The sequence below is a fragment of the Bos mutus genome, chromosome 27 (assembly GCF_027580195.1).
Source record: "Bos mutus isolate GX-2022 chromosome 27, NWIPB_WYAK_1.1, whole genome shotgun sequence".
Classification (NCBI taxonomy): Eukaryota; Metazoa; Chordata; class Mammalia; order Artiodactyla; family Bovidae; genus Bos; species Bos mutus.
Window position 1 is genome coordinate 6,817,906 of NC_091643.1, and position 17,534 is coordinate 6,835,439.

Here is a 17,534-nt window from a genome sequence, read left to right on the forward strand (position 1 = left end):
CCCAGACAGAGAGCCAAACACTTCTCCAAAGAGACCTGGTCCTTTTATTGGTAAATGGTATTTAAAAACCAAGGTTTAGCTGCAAGACTAGTCATGGTTACTGGGGTCACTGCTTCTAGAATCCCTTAGCAGGCAGAGCTAGGAAATCTCTAACTCACGCCTACATGCCAGCTGCCTCTCTGCATCCATCTATACATTAAAAACTATAGTAGTCAGGTACAGATGTGAGAGCTGGACCGTAATAAAGGCTGAGCGCTGAAGAACTGATGCTTTTGAATTGTGATGCTGGAGAACATTCTTGAGAGGCCCTTGGACTGCAAGGGAATCAAACTAGTCCATCCTGAAGGAAATCAACCCTGAATAGTCATTGGAAGGACTGATGCTGATGCTGAAGCTCCAATACTTTGGCCACCTGATACGAAGAGCCAACTCATTGGAAAAGACCCTGATGCTGGGAAAGATTGAAAGCAAAAGGAGAAGGGGGTGGACATGAATTTGAGCAAACTCCACGAGATAGTGGAGGACAGGGAAGCCTGGTGTGCTGCAGTCGATGGGGTTGCAAACAGTTGGACACAACTTGGTGACTGAAATATATAGATACCTGGCTCTTACCATATGCACTTTATTTGCTTATGTGTTAATCTTAGTATATGCAGAGAGTTATAGTCTCAACTGCCAGCTCTTAGCCTCCTCTGCTCACAGGAAATAATGTGAAGTTTTATTGACTTTTTAAGATTGGGAATTTCTCCTCAAATGCAAATATTGCCAAATAATTCTCTACTTTTTAATAATAACATAAAAACACCATAAATCTGAGTTTGGCCTTTTCATAAAAATATAGATGGGTACCTTCAGGAGTACTAACACCACTTAATAGAAGGATCGTTAAATTAAGCTTTTAATTCAGTACTACAAACAAGGGAAATATAAAAACCTCAACAATCTGAGTAGGGGAGTTTCCAAAGGTTTGGTCTGACATGTTTTTAACTGAGTTTTTCCTAAAGAAAAACATGAAACTGATGTGGTGGAGAAAATAAATAAATAAATATATATATATATATATATCAAAGTCAATAGTACTGTGGAAATATGAAGAGGAAGAAATCAGTGAAGCAGTGGCAATCTCTTAGAGCCATCAGAAAATATACTTAAGCATACTAAAGCGGAAAATGAATGGAAGATGATGAAATCAGAAGCAGTTCCGGGGAATCTTTGAGTATGAAAGTGTAAAGCTTTAATCAGAGCACCAGGGGTCAGGATTGTGGCGGATAGAGTGCGGTAAGGAAGCAGGGCTTCCTGCGCGGGCGCAGACAGCTCATCAGCCGCCATTCGGTCACCTCTCCACTGCATAGACAGGACACACAAAGCGACTCCCAGAAAGGATGGGCCTCCCCTAGCGGACCTCTGATCATCACGACCAACACTTTGGGTGTGGGTCCAAGATGGGAAGAGAAGGAAAGAAGCAAATGCTGGCAAAGGACAGGAAGACAGGTCTGGTAAGACCCTGGAAGGCATTGTGGCCCCAGAAGTTTAAAGAGCAAACCGCGAATCACCAGAGAAAGGCATAATTTGTTAATCCCATGAGAAGACCGCTTGGCTTTTTGTCACCAGGGCTTCCCACTTGCATTCTATTTCTCGAATCCAGTTTTGGCAAAAAAAAAAACAGCTTGCTGGTTTCGGTATTTCAGCCCTGATGTACACATGCTTTCGAAGGGTGAATAAAAATGACCACAGGCAGTTATAACCTTTGTATTTTTAAAAGGCTGGCAGGAAGTATTGTTAAGACTTTCTGTAGAGATGCATGCCTTCCTTTCAAAATAAAAAGACAATCCTTTCTAACAGCCTGTTTGCAGGGCAGAACAGAGACTCAAAGGTAGAGAACGGGCTTGTGGACCCAAAGCGGAAAGCCGACGGAGAGAGGAGCACCAACATATATACACTCCCAGGTGCAGAACAGGCAGCTGACGGAAAGCTGCTGTATCGCACAGGGAGCTCCGCTTGGCGCTCCATGATGACCTAGAGGCGTGGAATCGGGGTAGCGGGGGAGGCCCACGACAGAGGGATATATGTAGCTGATTCACCTCGTTGTACAGCAGAAGCCAACACAACATTGCAAGACAACTGTATTCCAATAGGTAAAAAAATAAAAAAGAAGATAAGTGGTATAGAGTAGTTAATCCTTATAAACGGGATTTTTCCTTTATGTGGGTAGTTATAACAATCAGTTGACAGGCCACAGTTTTAGACAGATGCCACAGGCCCACCGCAACTCTCCACAGAAGCTGTAATGTTACTGATGCCGCTGCCCACCCAAGCAGAATACAAAGTCCACTGACAGAGGTCCACTCTGGTGACGTACAAAGGAAGGCCACATTCCCTGGTTTGCATCAGTTAGACTTGAAGTTTTAAAAAATTTAGAAATACTTAAATAACTTTTTAGACTTTCACATGTAATTCTACTTATGAGAGCCAGACAGAAGGTGATACAAAAATCATACTGCAAAATTGCCCCAGGCCTTTTAAAAATATTTGTATATATTAAGTGTGTAACCTTTCGACATTCCTCCTATTTCTCTACTTTGATCTAAAAATATCTCCTGTTAATCTGACAGTGGCCTGAATGACTCAGCATAAACAATAACACACAGCAGAGGTTCTGGGATAAAGGCTGCTCCAAGGGCGTGACGGGTGGTGGTCATGCTTCCTGCCTCCACTCCAGCACTTAAACCATTACACCACCCCCTCCCTTTTATTCTGGTTCTCTCTTTTATTCTGGCTCTGCAGCATCCATTAGAACTGCCCTGAATGACAACTAAGTGCTCCCTCTTCGAAAGAGGCTTCCTGGATTTTCTCCTGTTGGAAGTCTTTTTTCTTTATTCTGAAAACCCACAGCATTTTCCATGTAACTCTCTACTATGAGCAGAATTCAAAAGACGCTGGCCCCAAGAGTCTCATTTCTTGGATACTGAGCTAAACGCTCACTTAGGTGCTACTGGGATGGAACTCTGCAGGTAGAATTAAGGCTGCTGATTAGCTGACCGTAATACCGGAAGGTTATTTTGGATTGCGTGGTGGGAGATGGGGGGTGGGGCTCATGCATCAGTATTTAAACAAGTTCTTCAAAGCAAAGAGGAAGGCAGAGCTGTCACTTTGGAGATGTGCCAAAAGAAGAGACTAGGAAAAATGGGGCCAAAGGGGCAGCAAGAGACACGAAGAGTGAGAGGCACGTGACCCATCGTTGCTGGGTCTGAAGATGGACAACAAGGACTGTGAGTGGCCTCCAGAGGCCAGGAGTGACCGCCCTCTGGTCACAGCCAACAAGGAAACTGGGACCTCAGTCCTACAGCCACTAGGAACTGATTTCTGTCAACAACCTGAATAAACTTACAAGTAGATCCACCCTCAGAGTTTACGGAAAGCAACACGGGCCTGCCTGCACTTGATTTTGCGCCTGTGAAACCCAGAAGAATACAGGCCGGCCCAAACCTCCAACCTAAAATGGTGAAGACATTCAAGCTTTGTTGTTTACATTTGTAGAAATTTATTAACAACAGAAATAGAAAACTGAAATGCTTCCTTCTGTACTTTATCTATTTACCAGTTGAAATTTCAGTGGACATCAGATCAGAATCACCCGAGAAGCTTTTACAATGCACATAATCTATTCCCAGATAAAAAGCTGTGGTACATATACACAATGGAGTATTACTCAGCCATTAAAAAGAATACATTTGAATCAGTTCTTATGAGGTGGATGAAACTGGAGCCTATTATATAGAGTGAAGTAAGCCAGAAGAAAAATACCAATACAGTATACTAACGCATATATATGGAATTTAGAAAGATGGTAACAATAACCCTGTGTACGAGACAGCAAAAGAGACACTGATGTATAGATCAGTCTTGTGGACTCTGTGGAAGACGGAGAGGGTGGGATGATTTGGGAGAATGGCATTGAAACATGTATAATATCATATATGAAACGAGTTGCCAGTCCAGGTTCAATGCACAATACTGGCTGCTTGGGGCTGGTGCACTGGGATGACTCAGAGGGATGGTACGGGGAGGGAGGAGGGAGGAAGGTTCAGGATAGGGAACACGTGTATACCTGTGAAGGATTCATGTTGATATATGGCAAAACCAATACAATATTGTAAAGTTAAAAAATAAAAGAAAAAAAAAGAAAAAAAATTTCTGAGAAAGATGAGGCCAGGAAAGGGAGAAACATCAAATTTTTAATTTATCACTCTCTGACATTTTCCCTAACATTTTTTAATACAAGCATCACTTCATGAAGTTCCTGCAAGCCCCTCTCCAGGTACTTCCCATCCTCACATCCCCAGAGGTAACCACAGTCTGATTTCGGTTCCCCCTGAAGGTTAGTTACTCCATAACAGAACCGTGCACTGCGTGCGCTGGTGTAAGGTTGGAGGTTAGTTACTCCATAACAGAACCGTGCACTGCGTGCGCTGGTGTAAGGTTGGAGGTTAGTTACTCCATAACAGAACCGTGCACTGCGTGCGCTGGTGTAAGGTTGGAGGTTAGTTACTCCATGACAGAACCGTGCACTGCGTGTGCTGGTGTAAGGTTGCTTTCTCATGCATTGTGTATACAGGCACTCCACTCCTTTCTATTGAGAATCACACATGGTAACACTACACTACAGCTTATCCGGTCCCGGTTGATGGACACTTGGGTGGTTCACAGTTTTGGGCTATTATGAATAAAGCTGCTATGGATATTTTGGTGACGTGCTTTCATTTCCCTTGAACTGCTGGATCATCGGGTAAATGTATGCTTAGTTAAAGATCATTCTCTGAAGTGTCTATGCCATTTTAAGGGTTTCTACATGAGTGAGAATATGTCGGCCCACTTTTTCTCCCGTCTAAAGTGATCTGAATGTGTGGCAGGATTTGAGAACCACTCGACTAGATTAAGAATTCCTCCAGAGCTGGATGCACATCTTACTCATCCTAGCTTTCCTCAATATATTTAGCATAGTCTTTAGCAAAGCAGGAACTCATGAATCCTATCAGATTTCATCTTGATCCAGCTTCTGACTTTTGCCATATATGGCAAATTTATTAAGTAAGTCTTCCATCAATTCAGTTCAGTTCAGTCACTCAGTCATGTTTGACTCTTTGTGACCCCATGGACTGCAGCATGCCAGACTTCACTGTCCATTACCAACTCCCAGAGCTTGTTCAAACTCATGTCTATCAAGTCAGTGATGCCATCCAACCATCTCATCCTCTGTCGTCCCCTTTTCCTCCTGCCTTCAATCTTTCCCAGCCTCAGGGTCTTTTCCAATGAGTCAGCTCTTCGCATCAGGTGGCCAAAGTATTGGAGTTTCAGCTTCAACATCAGTCCTTCCAATGAATTTTCAGGACGGATTTCCTTTAGGATGGACTGGTTGGATCTCCTTGCAGTCCCAGGGACTCTTAAGAGTCTTCTCCAACACCACAGTTCAAAAGCATCAATTCTTCGGTGTTCAGCTTTCTTTATAGTCCAACTCTTACATCCATGCATGACTACTGCAAAAACCATAGCTTTGACTAAAAGGACCTTTGTTGACAAAGTAATGTCTCTGCTTTTTAATGTGCTGTCTAGGTTGGTCATAGCTTTTCTTCCAAGGAGCAAGTGTCTTAATTTCATGGCTGCAGTCACCATCTGCAGTGATTTTGGAGCCCAAGAAAATAAAATCTGTCACTGTTCCATCGTTCCCCCATCTATTTGCCAGGAAGTAATGGGACTGGTTGCCATGATCTTAGTTTTTTGAATGTTGAGTTTTAGGCCAACATTTTTTAGTCTCCCATAACTAAACACAAGTAGTGTGATTTTAAGTATTTCCTTATCTGAATAATCATGGGTCCAATACTTGTTTTCTCTACCAAATTTTGAGCTCCAAGAGGGTGTGGCCTGTGTCTGTCTTATTAAGGGCTACACACATGAATCCAGCACAGAGATGCACACTGGGGCCTCTATGAATGACCAAAGTGCACAGGGGAAAGAAAGAAACCCTTTCTCCTAAGTTGTTTTTATTTTAATTAAAACAAACTACAAGTTTCCACTCTGGGAGAGTCCTAGGTCTACAGCTCTCAATACTGGGGGAAATAAAGATCCTTCTGAAAATCTGATTAAAACTATGGATCTCCCCCCTCAAAAAAAAAAAAAAAAAAAAAACCAGACCAAAACAGACAGATATATGTACACATCCACACACATTCAGAATTCTGTACATATCAAGTCGGTCACGTGGTGCTCACACGGTCAGAAGTCGTAGCACTTGGGTTTTATATGAAACTGCAATCAGTTCTTCCACCAATATTTGTTGAATATCCAGTTTGTCCTGGAACAACACTATGTATAATGGCAGGAGTCTCTGCCGAAGGATAGGGGCTGGGGGGGCGGGGGTGGTCACATCCTAGTGACCAGCAATAGCTAACCCAAAGTCAGACAACTCTTTTTAAAGATGACTTATTTGCCCAAGTCTACAACATATGCCCAACAAACTGGAACACAGATAACCCTTCAAGGTAATACTTCGGGTGTAAGAGATTTACCTTTGAATTGCGTTTCTGTAAGTGAAAGAAAGAGGCAAAGAAGAGTAACAATCTACCCATGCTGCCTTCTCACGGAATAAATGCTTCTAGCATTAGGGGATCTCGTGGGGAAATGACCTGCCCCGGAAGACGGGACTACCATCTGTGGTGGCTTCCTCAAAGGGCAGCGTGTCTGAGGCACAAAAATGACGCTGCTGTCTGTGGGAAGTGTGAAGAGAAGGGTAAATGTTAGAACAGCTAAAGCAAACAAAAACTTTAAAACAGCAACAATAAAAACCCAACGTTGACAGAGAATGGAGTTCAAGAATGTCTTCTGGTAGAGAAATGAATTATTCTATATTAATGGATTTTCTGATTGAAGTTAGTTTTTTCAAATGGCAAAATCTTTATAAAACAGTTGCTGGCAATCTTCCCAAATCCATTTCACACTCCTGGTCTCCTTAATCAAACTAAGTAAACATGATGTAATGTTTCAGATGACTCACTCAGCCCATGCATTACTCCGCCGTGCTACAGCGCACTCTGAGAAGTTGCTGACTACCCACGGGGGCCTGCCCCTCACCAAAGCAACTCCAGCTGCTCCAGGCAGAGACCCAGGGCTTTTGGGGTTTCCTCTTTCTCTTCGCCTCATTATCAAGTCACTACCTGGTATGGTCCATTTACCTGACTGATAGCACTCCCTGCAAGGCATCCTTCTAGTTCCTGGCTAAACTGGGAAAACAACTGTTTCTTCAAAATAAGCTCAATTTAAAATTTAAATAGCAACCTGAATATTTCTGTTTTCTTAACTTTGTTTCAGGAAAGGTGAGCTAGCTTGGAGATGAGCAGTGGGAGGTGCCCAGGTCCAGACCCCTACTTTCAGGCAGCTTTCTATAAAAAGGCATCCACATGGCCATTGGCTTGGAAAAGCCAGGGAGGAAGATGAGGCCAACATTTCAAAGTAACAATTTTGGTTTTTATTAAAATAGACCACAAATGAGGGTCTGAGTAAAATTTGTGTGTTACACAGACTCCACAACACCCATTTATTCTGGCCATTCAGAGTTATTTTAAATTTTTTGCATTTTCAACTTTTGGGTCTTGAAGCATCAATACAACCACAAGTCAAACTTTTCCTTTGTGATTTTTTTTTTTTTTTGTACAGCTACAAATGCCTTTAAATTAAAATCCGTGTCTCTGCGTTGAGGATGGACTATCCACTGTGATACTTTATTAGCCACTGACTTGCAGGCTTGTTAAAAGAAATCCATCATTGCCATTCCCGTCTGGCACATCATAAGCAAAGGGGGACAGTTTAAATCCACAATGTGACCCCTGACATTCACGTCAATACCGCAGGCCATACCCAAGTGACAGGAGCATCAACCCTGGTGGACTGTATCATGAACTTTAAAAACCCTCCAAACATATGAACATTCTAACCTCTGTGGATGCATCTGAATATGAAATTCTGTAGCACTTCTTCATGATCAAATTAAAATGAACTCTATGTGGGAATCATTAATATTCCATTACAGGACCCATAATGATTACTACCTCCCCTCTCTCCTACTCAAACCCTTCTCTTTTTTTTTTTGGTTAAAAATCTGTTTGTACTCTTTAAGCAGCATCTGTTCTGTCAGAATGTTCTAACAGACTTCTTTCTGATAGATTTTTTCCTAAAGCATGAACATGACATGTAGACCTTCAGCTATTTCCAAGTATTCCCTTTCTCATCGTCACCGTCTTCATTCAAGGTTGGAACCAGACCAGAAGCAGCAGCTCTGTCTGCCCAGGCCAGCACCTGACCGGAAGCAACAGCCTGCATCCGGATCTCCACAGGGAAAGCGGAGCAGAAACACCACGAACCTTGTATCACAACTCAGCTTGGTGCATTTTACTGAACAAAGCTGCATCCCATATTTTAAGCCAAAATGTTTCAAGCTTCTCTCTTTAAAAGCTCGCGAAGGCAGCTTTTCTCTGGAAAGGCTCGCCTGCTTCTACCAGGATAAGCACTCGAGCCGGTTTCCTCCATAGAGACTGTTGCTATCAGGTCTCCAGGACCTTCTCTTGAAGAGAGCTCACCTACTCCAGGCAACAGTTGATGCTCTTTTTTTAGCTACACTTAAATACCACCCCTCAGTTCCTATTTTCAACTGCAGACTCCAAATATAACTCAGATCAAGTATTTTTGAGAATTCACTTCAGGCTTTTCATTTATAAAAAATGCCGACTTTTTTCAGACTGTGGCCCGTTTCTTCCTCTCACATAATTCTCTAGGAGTAATCCTTTGAGGACACTGACAAAACAGAGGTTAATTTTCTTGGACACTTCTTTATCTAAACCAATAAATACATCAGAAAAGTTAAAACTTGAGAGATGCAATTTGAATTTACAAAGAAAAAAATGATATTAAGAACACTCCCAATACTTAGACTGAAAGGATCCATAAAGATCATGTATAGTTTTTATCCAGCTTACTCTTTGCCACAAAATATTTTGTGCAAAAGAAATCGCTCATGAGTTAGTTTGAGCCCAATAGAAAAAACAGAGGAAGCAGTTCTGGTCCTGGTAGAGAGCGGGACACGGCAAGGGGGCACCAGATACTGTCGGCTTTAGGAGCCTGAACTGAAAACCTGAAAATCATGGGAATGGCCCACATACCTCATTTTACAAACCAAGAAACCATAACTGAGGCACCGTCACTTGTCGTTAGCAGCGAGAGGGCAGGCGTGGAACCCAGGACCCCAACACTGGGATGCACTCTCCAGTCCTCACGGTCACTCTGGGAGGAAGGCGTCACCACCCACGTTCCAACCCGCGTTACACACGTGGCCTGCACAGCGGCGCAGAGCGACCCCAAGATCAAGCCTTAGCTTGGAAGAAGCAGTCAGCGTGCTCCCACTTTTTAGCACTCTTCCATTTCAAGCACTTTAGAACCCAGGTGATACAGGAAGGGACAGTGGGGCAATTTGGAAAATAATTTAGCAACAGAAAAGCTAGTATCTCAAAACAATGTGAAATCGTTCTGTTATTAACTGTCACCAGCCACGCCCAAGCCGTCGTCCCTTCCCAAATACACAATTGCAACCATTTCTTCACCGTCTCATTTCCATTATAACTTCCTTCCAAAAAATTCTCCACAGACCCCAGAGTAATAATAATAACCCTTTTAAATGGACTCATTGACTCTCTAGCTTTCCAACTCTTTAAAATAATTCCCACTGCCTTTTTCTTAAAACCACAGTTTTCACCGCTGCTATGCAATTGCAGCTGAGCTTAACAATCATTATATTCACTGCTGGGAAGAGTAATCAAAGAGTAGTAAAGTCTGAAAGAGTATGAAAACTTCATTAAACTCATTACTACATGATGCTTAAATCTCTGGCTGAATGCAGAGAAATGGAACTCCCTTTTCACTGGAAGTTTTAGTGAAATAACTGTAGATTCACATGCAGTGGCTAAGACAGTAAAGGATCCTCTTACAATGTGGGCGTCCTGGGTTTGATCCCTGTGTTGGGAAGATACCCTGAAGAAGGAAATGGGAACCCACTGCAGTATTCTTGCCTGGGAGAATCTCACTGGCAGAGGAGCCTGGCAGGCTACAGTCCATGAGGTTGCAAAAAGTCGGACATGACTGAGCGACTAACACCTGACACATGCAGTTATATTAATAGGAGATTTTTTAAATACATTTTACCAAGGTTCCTCCAATGGTAACATTTGCAAAACTACAGCATATCATAGTACTTTACAACCACAACACTGACTTTGAAAACCCTCACCAGATTTCTCCACTTACACTTGTCCTCATCTGATAATACTGGAAGCAGAGATGAAAGAAGAGAGAGCAAAATGGGGGAGAAATGTTTTCTAAGGTCAGCCTTTTCGTGGAAAGAAAAGAGGAGCAACTGTCAGCGTTAAATTTTTAATCTCCTCCCTGGTTGAAAGCGTCAAATTAGATAGGTCAATGGTACCCTGAAAGCTGAGTTAGCTTTGCTCTCTTTTTAAGAAAAAGCTTACAACTCTTGTTGTCACTTTGTGCAAAAGGGCACTTTTCAGAGTTCAAGTTTTTAACAAATTGCTTGAATCTTTAATGGCTGGGTTGTTGTGTTTTGTTTTTGGTTTTTTGTTTTTTTTTTTTTTTTTTTTTTGCTTACCCCTATATACAACTGTGATTGATTAAAAACCTAATGGTTATAGGTTACCATTAACCATAGGTTAATGGTTGCCTGCATAGCATAATTCTTATATTTCCTAATTATTGTTTCTTTCCTTTTACAAGATATATTAATCTTTATTTAAAATGTATTTTTTTGTTGTCAATCTTTTAGATCTGTTTATTTATATGTTACCCTCCTAGCTAATTTCTCCATCATTTTCACAGGTTACTGCTGCCTAAGAATACCAAATATAAAAATTATGTTTGAAATAAAACATACAGTGTTTTCAGCTGACTACATATGTTAAGTAATGGATACAGGTAATATGCATTTTCAGAAACTTCTTTAAATTCCAAAATCTGGTTCACATCTAAATTCTGATTTGGGGGAAAGCAAGGGAAAACACACACATCTGAATAAGAACATTCACTGGGATTCGACTTAATAGAATATGTAACAATTTTTTTAATTTCTAAAAAAATTTTTGTACAACTTTTGAGGTCACTTTCCATTTACAGCTATTACCAAATATTGGCTGTATCCCCTGTGCTGTATAAAACTTCCTGAGTCTTTCTTAAACCCAACTGTTTGTGCCTCCCACTTCCCCCACCTACACTGCGGCCCCCCTCCCCCAACTAGTAACCATTTGTTTGTTGCCTGAATCTGTGAATCTCCTTCTTTTGTGCTTTTTCAGTCCTTTGTGCTTTTTCAGTCCTTTGTTGTATTTTATTTTTAGATTCTACATGTAAGTGATATCATACAGTGTTTGGATTTGTCTCTCTGATTTTATTCACTTATAGTCCATTCCTGTTGCTGCAAATGGCAAAATTTCATTCTTTCTATGGCGGAGTAGTATTCCATGATATTCTTTATCCAGTCATCTGCTGATGGACACTTAAGTTGCTTCCCTATCTTGGCCATTGTAAATAATGCTTCTGTGAACAATGATGTGCATATATCTTTTCAAATCACTGTTTTTTGGATTGTATACTCAGGAGCGAATGTACTAGGTTATATGGTTCTAGTTTTTATTTTTTGAGAAACCTCCAGACTGTTTTCCACAGTGGCTGCACCAATTTACATTCCCACCAACAGTGTACAGATTTCCTTTTTCTCCACATAATTGCCAAAAATTGCTATTTGTGTCATTTTTGATGACGGCCATCCTGACAGGTGTGAGGTGATGGCTCACTGTGGCTTTGCTCTGCATTTCCCTGATGATTTATGATACTGAGCATCTCTTCATGAGTCTATTGGCCATCTGCATATCCACTTTAGAAATATAGCTATTTAGGTCTTCCATCCATTTTCTAATCAGGTTGTTAGTTTTTTTGATATTGAGTTGTATTAGCTGTCTATAAAGGTTGGATATCAACCCCTATTGGTCATATCATTTGCAAATATTTTCACCCATTTAGTAGACTATCTTCTCATTTTCTCAATGGTTTTGCTATGCAAAAGTTTTTAAGTTTAAAGGTTTCATTTGTTTATTTTTACTTTTATTTCCTTTACTTTAGGAGATAGATCCAAAAAAAAAAATATTGCTACGATTTATGTCAAAGAGTGTTCCGTCCAGGTTTTCCTCTAGGAGTTTTACAGTATCCAGTCTTACATTTAAGCCTTTAATCCATTTTATTTTTGTGTATGGCGTTAGAGAATGTTCTGATTTCATTCTTTTACATATAGCTGTCCAGTTTTCTGGACAAGGATTTTTCAGTTATTTGCAAATCAATCAAAGTGATATACCACATTAACAAACTAATGAATAAAAACCATATGATCATCCCAATAGATGCAGAAAAAGATTCTGATAAAATTTAATGTCCATTTCTGATAAAAACTCTTCAGAAAATGGGCATAGTGAAAATATATCTCAACATAATAAAGGTCATACCATATATGACAAATTCACAGCTAACATCATACACACGAGTGAAAAGCTGAAAGCATTTCCTCTAAGATCAGGAAAAAGACAAAAGATGCACACTATCACCACTTTTATTCAACATAGTTTTGGAAGTCCCAGCCATAGCAGTTAGACAAGAAAAAAAATAAATAAAAGGAATCCAAATAGGAAAAGAGCAGGCAAAACTGTCACTCTTTGCAGATGACATGAAGTGACACTTTAGTTTTGTTGCAGAAGCCTCACTATACATATAAAAGACACCATCGCCACCTAAAGACACCACAAGAAAACTACCAGAGCTCACCAATGAGTTCAGTACAGCTGCAGGATACAAAACTAATACATAGAAATCTGCTGCATTTCTACACACTAACAACAAAAGATCAGAAAGAGAAATTAAGGAAACAATCCCTTGGAGAAGAAAATGGCAACCTACTCCAGTGTTCTGTGTGGAAGAGATTCATTCCCAGGATAACAGTCTAGAATCTACAAAAGCTGACCAATAAACCCATGAGCCTTCTGACCCAGAGCTCTCCATCTGGAGAACACATAGAGTAGGGAGACACCCAGCAATATTTCTTCTTTCCCAGGGTTTGTAGTCACTTCAAACAATTCACATCTCCATTAATATCCCAGGATTTTCTTGGGATCTTTAAAGAAGATCAGAACTAATTTGCTTCTTCAACGTTTCTTCTGATCTCAGGACCAGTTTAAGACCAAATTCTCCTTAGTCCCTGCACTCTTGCAGCATCAAAGACCCAAACCAAAGATAAGATATAAAAATGCAGCAAGATGGATGAGGCACTGTTGCTTAACAAGGTTAAAAGGGCAGAAAATATAGGGTTAACCAAGGTTCATTGTCAGATGCCTGTACAATGTCAAGACAGGCATCACTGCACAAATGCCTTCTGTGAAGGACTTCAATGGCCATTCTTTGGAACCAGCAAGTCTTTAGATAGCAAAGAAGCCACAAATGATGAGGATTAAAATCTTACCACAATAGGAGAAAATGCTCAAGGTCAAAGTCACAGATGGTCCCTTCTAAAAACAAAATGATGGGTGTGTTTAGGCTGAAAAGGATGGGGGACAGAAGTCCTGTCTATTGACACTAATCCCACTCTGCCCAGGAAGTGTTAAGATACCTTGAGTCCAAATGCTCGCAGGAAGGGGTGGAGTCCTTGTCCAGTCCACTTTGACATAGGTAAAGAATAAAACAATACTAAAAAGTTATAATGACTTTCCTGGTGGCTCAGAGGGTGAAACTGTCTACCTACAATGTGGGATACCCGGGTTCAATCCCTGGGTCGGGAAGACCCTCTGGAGAAGGAAATGGCAACCCACTCCGGTACTCTTGCCTGGAAAATCCCATGGACGGAGGAGCCTGGTGGGTGACAGTCCATGGGGTTGCAAAGAGTTGGACACGACTGAGCGACTTCACTTTAAAAAGTTATAATAGCTAACACGTACTAGAACTGTGAAGTCTTTGGATATATTAACTTATTAAAACAACTAGATGAGGTAGGTGTTAATAAAGCCTCCCATTTCATAGATGAGGCAATCAGGAGACAAAGTTTACGTGAATTTGCTCATAACCCCTCAGCTAATCAGACAGGGGAGCTGAGATTGGAACCGTCAGCAGAGTTCCCCAGACAATAGTCATAATCCTCATGTATCATGTCTCTCAGGAACTTCATCCTCCAACCCAGAGCTGGCCCGCATCTCACATTCTCATCTCCTTCTGTTTGAGTCCTAAGAGCTTTATTACTTATTAGAATCTTAGGGATGTCCTATTAAGTCATCAGAACTAAAAGCAGATCTTCCCTCTTCCCCTTTCTTCCACCTCACCCCCAGTGACGCCTGAAGGCACTGGGATTGGCACACCCAGTGGAGCCATGGACACATCAGATGGTCTGGCAGAGTTTGGTCTTGATTTGGTGAGGAAATAGGCAGGAGGGAGAGAGAGAGAGAAAGAAAAAAGGAAAGACAGAAGGAAAGGGAGAGAGAGAGAGAAAAGAAGGAGAGAGAGAGAAGGAAGGAAGAAAGAGCATTAATGTTTACGGAGAAGAAAGGGGACATGAGTTGAAGTGGAATATCAACCTAAATCAAAATCAGTCTCCTACTAAAACTGTACCAATATTTTAAATGGAGGCTTATCTCAAACAGCACGTCCTCCCACCAGATTTCAAGTTTAAAGAACCTAAATAAATTCTATCACCAGTTGTCTTTTGGTACCCAACTTCTTCCATTTTATACCATAGATATCTGTTACTTATCATCATTTAAGCAACTTATTGGGGAAAACTCTTATTTGCACAAAGGACTCATACACTCATGCGTCTGTTTAGGTCATTTGAGTAAATAGCAGGGAAATAGCAGTAAATTGTAAAGTGTGAAAAAGGGCTCAATATACCATTATCTATCCTTTTCATGTAATCTAAGGCAAATTTACAGCTAAATATTAACTCAAGTCTCTGAATTATAGGTTTGAAACAAGTCCCTCACGGTGCATACCTTTAAGTATGTTAAGGTCTATTTTTTATTATCATTCCTACTAACAACAAGCAGAATTCATCTTATATTTTTATTTTAATATGGAATAACTGTCTATTTAAGGGAGAAAGGACCCTCCATCTTTTTCAGTAGTCTGTGGTCTCTGAGACCAGGGGCCCATTTGGTTCTGATATGTTCTCCAAGTCCACACCTGAACACAGAGTGGGTCTTCAATAAATATTCCTGACTATGCAACTACCCTGAACAACAGATATGGGTCAGAATGTTACTTCTGGTCCAAAAAGAAAATCCAAATGCTACTTTAAGATTTCCAAAGAAATCTTAAAAGTAATAAGGTCAATATGTAGCAATAACCATTTATCAGTTCCATCCATATAACTTTAAACGGCTCACCTCATAAATTAAACTGAATGGAGTATATGCCTGTAATTTTTAAGTTGGGAAAGGGGTGGCAGAAGAGAGAAAGGAGTTATCTAGAACCTGTAAGATGATACCAAATGTGTATGTGTTTATCTGGACATATGTATCTATCTGTGTGGCATGTATGTAATACTGCCCCCCAAAGGCCTATTCATATCCCACCCAATAATTTATCTCAGGAGAGAGAGAGAGAGAGTGTTTTGGTGGGCGGGGAGGAGAGAAAGAAAGATAAGAAAGAGACTAAGAGAAAACAAAAGAGAAAGTCAAAGGCAGAATTAAAAAGAAACTGAGAGGAAGAGAAAGGGAGGCAGAGGGAGAGAGGAAAGAAGGAAAAGCCATTAAGAGGGCTGGTCAGAGAGAAGAGTAAAATGAAACAAACAGTTTGAAGAAAATCTTTTCTTGCTGGAATCTGCAGTACAATCCAGATTCCTACTGAAACAGAAAGCCCTCCTCTTGGGTTGGTGAGTGGCTGAGGTTTATTACAAAAGGAAATCAATATTTTACTTGACAATTTCCATGTAAATGCCACTGTCATTTTCGGCATCATTTCATTGTCAACTTCCCACAGTAAATAAAAACCAGCATAACACTTATTTTTCTCCCTGAGATTTTTAAGCATGATCTCAATTGTACGACTGCAACAAATCATCCAGCAAATTCTTGGCAGAGTAAATCAAAGCACACATGCTTACCCAAGATGAATGGTGGCCACTGGACTGTACATTCACTGCATTTGGTTTGGAAAGCTCCCTCAAACATGCTCCAAAGCTGCCCACTAATCAACCCACAGTCATGCATGTTACCACAGCCTACCACAAAAGTCTAAAAGCTTACTATAAAAATTCTACCTGTCAGTTTTCATTTCTGGCGTAACTTGATAAAGGCCTCACAAAGCCTCTCCTAGAAAGAGAGTTACATTCCATGCTAACACCACTAGAACGAGAAAAGGCCTGTTTCCATGTGTCTACCGTCTGCCTTCCATGGATGTACAGAGTACATCAAGTCCCAATCCACCATCTTTTACTTCCCATTCCCATTTGGAATTGTAGCTTCAGAAATGGCAGCATTTGTTCCATAGAGAAAGGACTTAAAAAACACCTTCCTTATATAGTAAGCTGAAGATACATTTCCTCTTGCTTTTTTCATAATATAATTTTTTAATGAGCTGCAATTAAAGCCAGTCAAACTCAGAATCTCGTAATACCATTTTTACACCTTTTTTCATTTTTCAGAGTATATATGTCTCTCTAAATCTGGCAGAACTCAATTCTATATATTATGTAGTTTAAAAGTCATAGAAAACATAAGGACTTATCTTTCTACTCATACATTTCCATATTATACCATGATTCAAAATGTGCTGCCCTTCTTAGCAAATTCAGTCAAAGGAACTGATGTCAAAAGAAATATACATGTGTACAAAGTTTTTAAAAAGAAAATCAGAATCAAACAGAAATCTGTAAAAATCACATTCTCAACGCACACATCTTATCCTGAACTTCAAAAATAGCCACATCCATTATCAATCTCTATATTTTGTATTTGAGTCAAATGCATATCTCATGTATACTGCTGCAGGATGTTATGAATTCCAAAGTTGATTAGAGGGAAAACACACTAACTGTTGTCAATAATAAAGCTCAGTGCAAGTAACTCAGGCATTCCACAATTACTCAGATTTTAATTTAATGTCTTTCCAAAGACGGCCTGAGTGGATTTCTGAGGACTGAACAGTCAGAACTGCTTCCTTTATTGTCTGACAAATGCTCTTTTGTTTCCATAGTGAATATACCATGGTGATCTTTCTCAAGTTCTGACAGTCACATAAATTAAAAAATGCCCACTAGTTGTAGCACGAATTATTCAAAATCTACTGATTATCTCAGTATTATAAATTATAATGTGGACTTCTAGGAATTATTAATTGAAGGGTAGTTTTCAGTCTGACATGTCAAGGACAATGTCCAACAGAAACCTCACCAGAAAAAAAAA

The 17,534-nt window shown here is 40.4% G+C and overlaps 1 protein-coding gene across 1 annotated transcript in view; it reads right to left on the minus strand.

Moving 5' to 3' along the window:
- PSD3 (pleckstrin and Sec7 domain containing 3) overlaps nt 1-17,534 on the minus strand; it is a 500,681-nt gene that overhangs the window by 205,897 nt on the left and 277,250 nt on the right.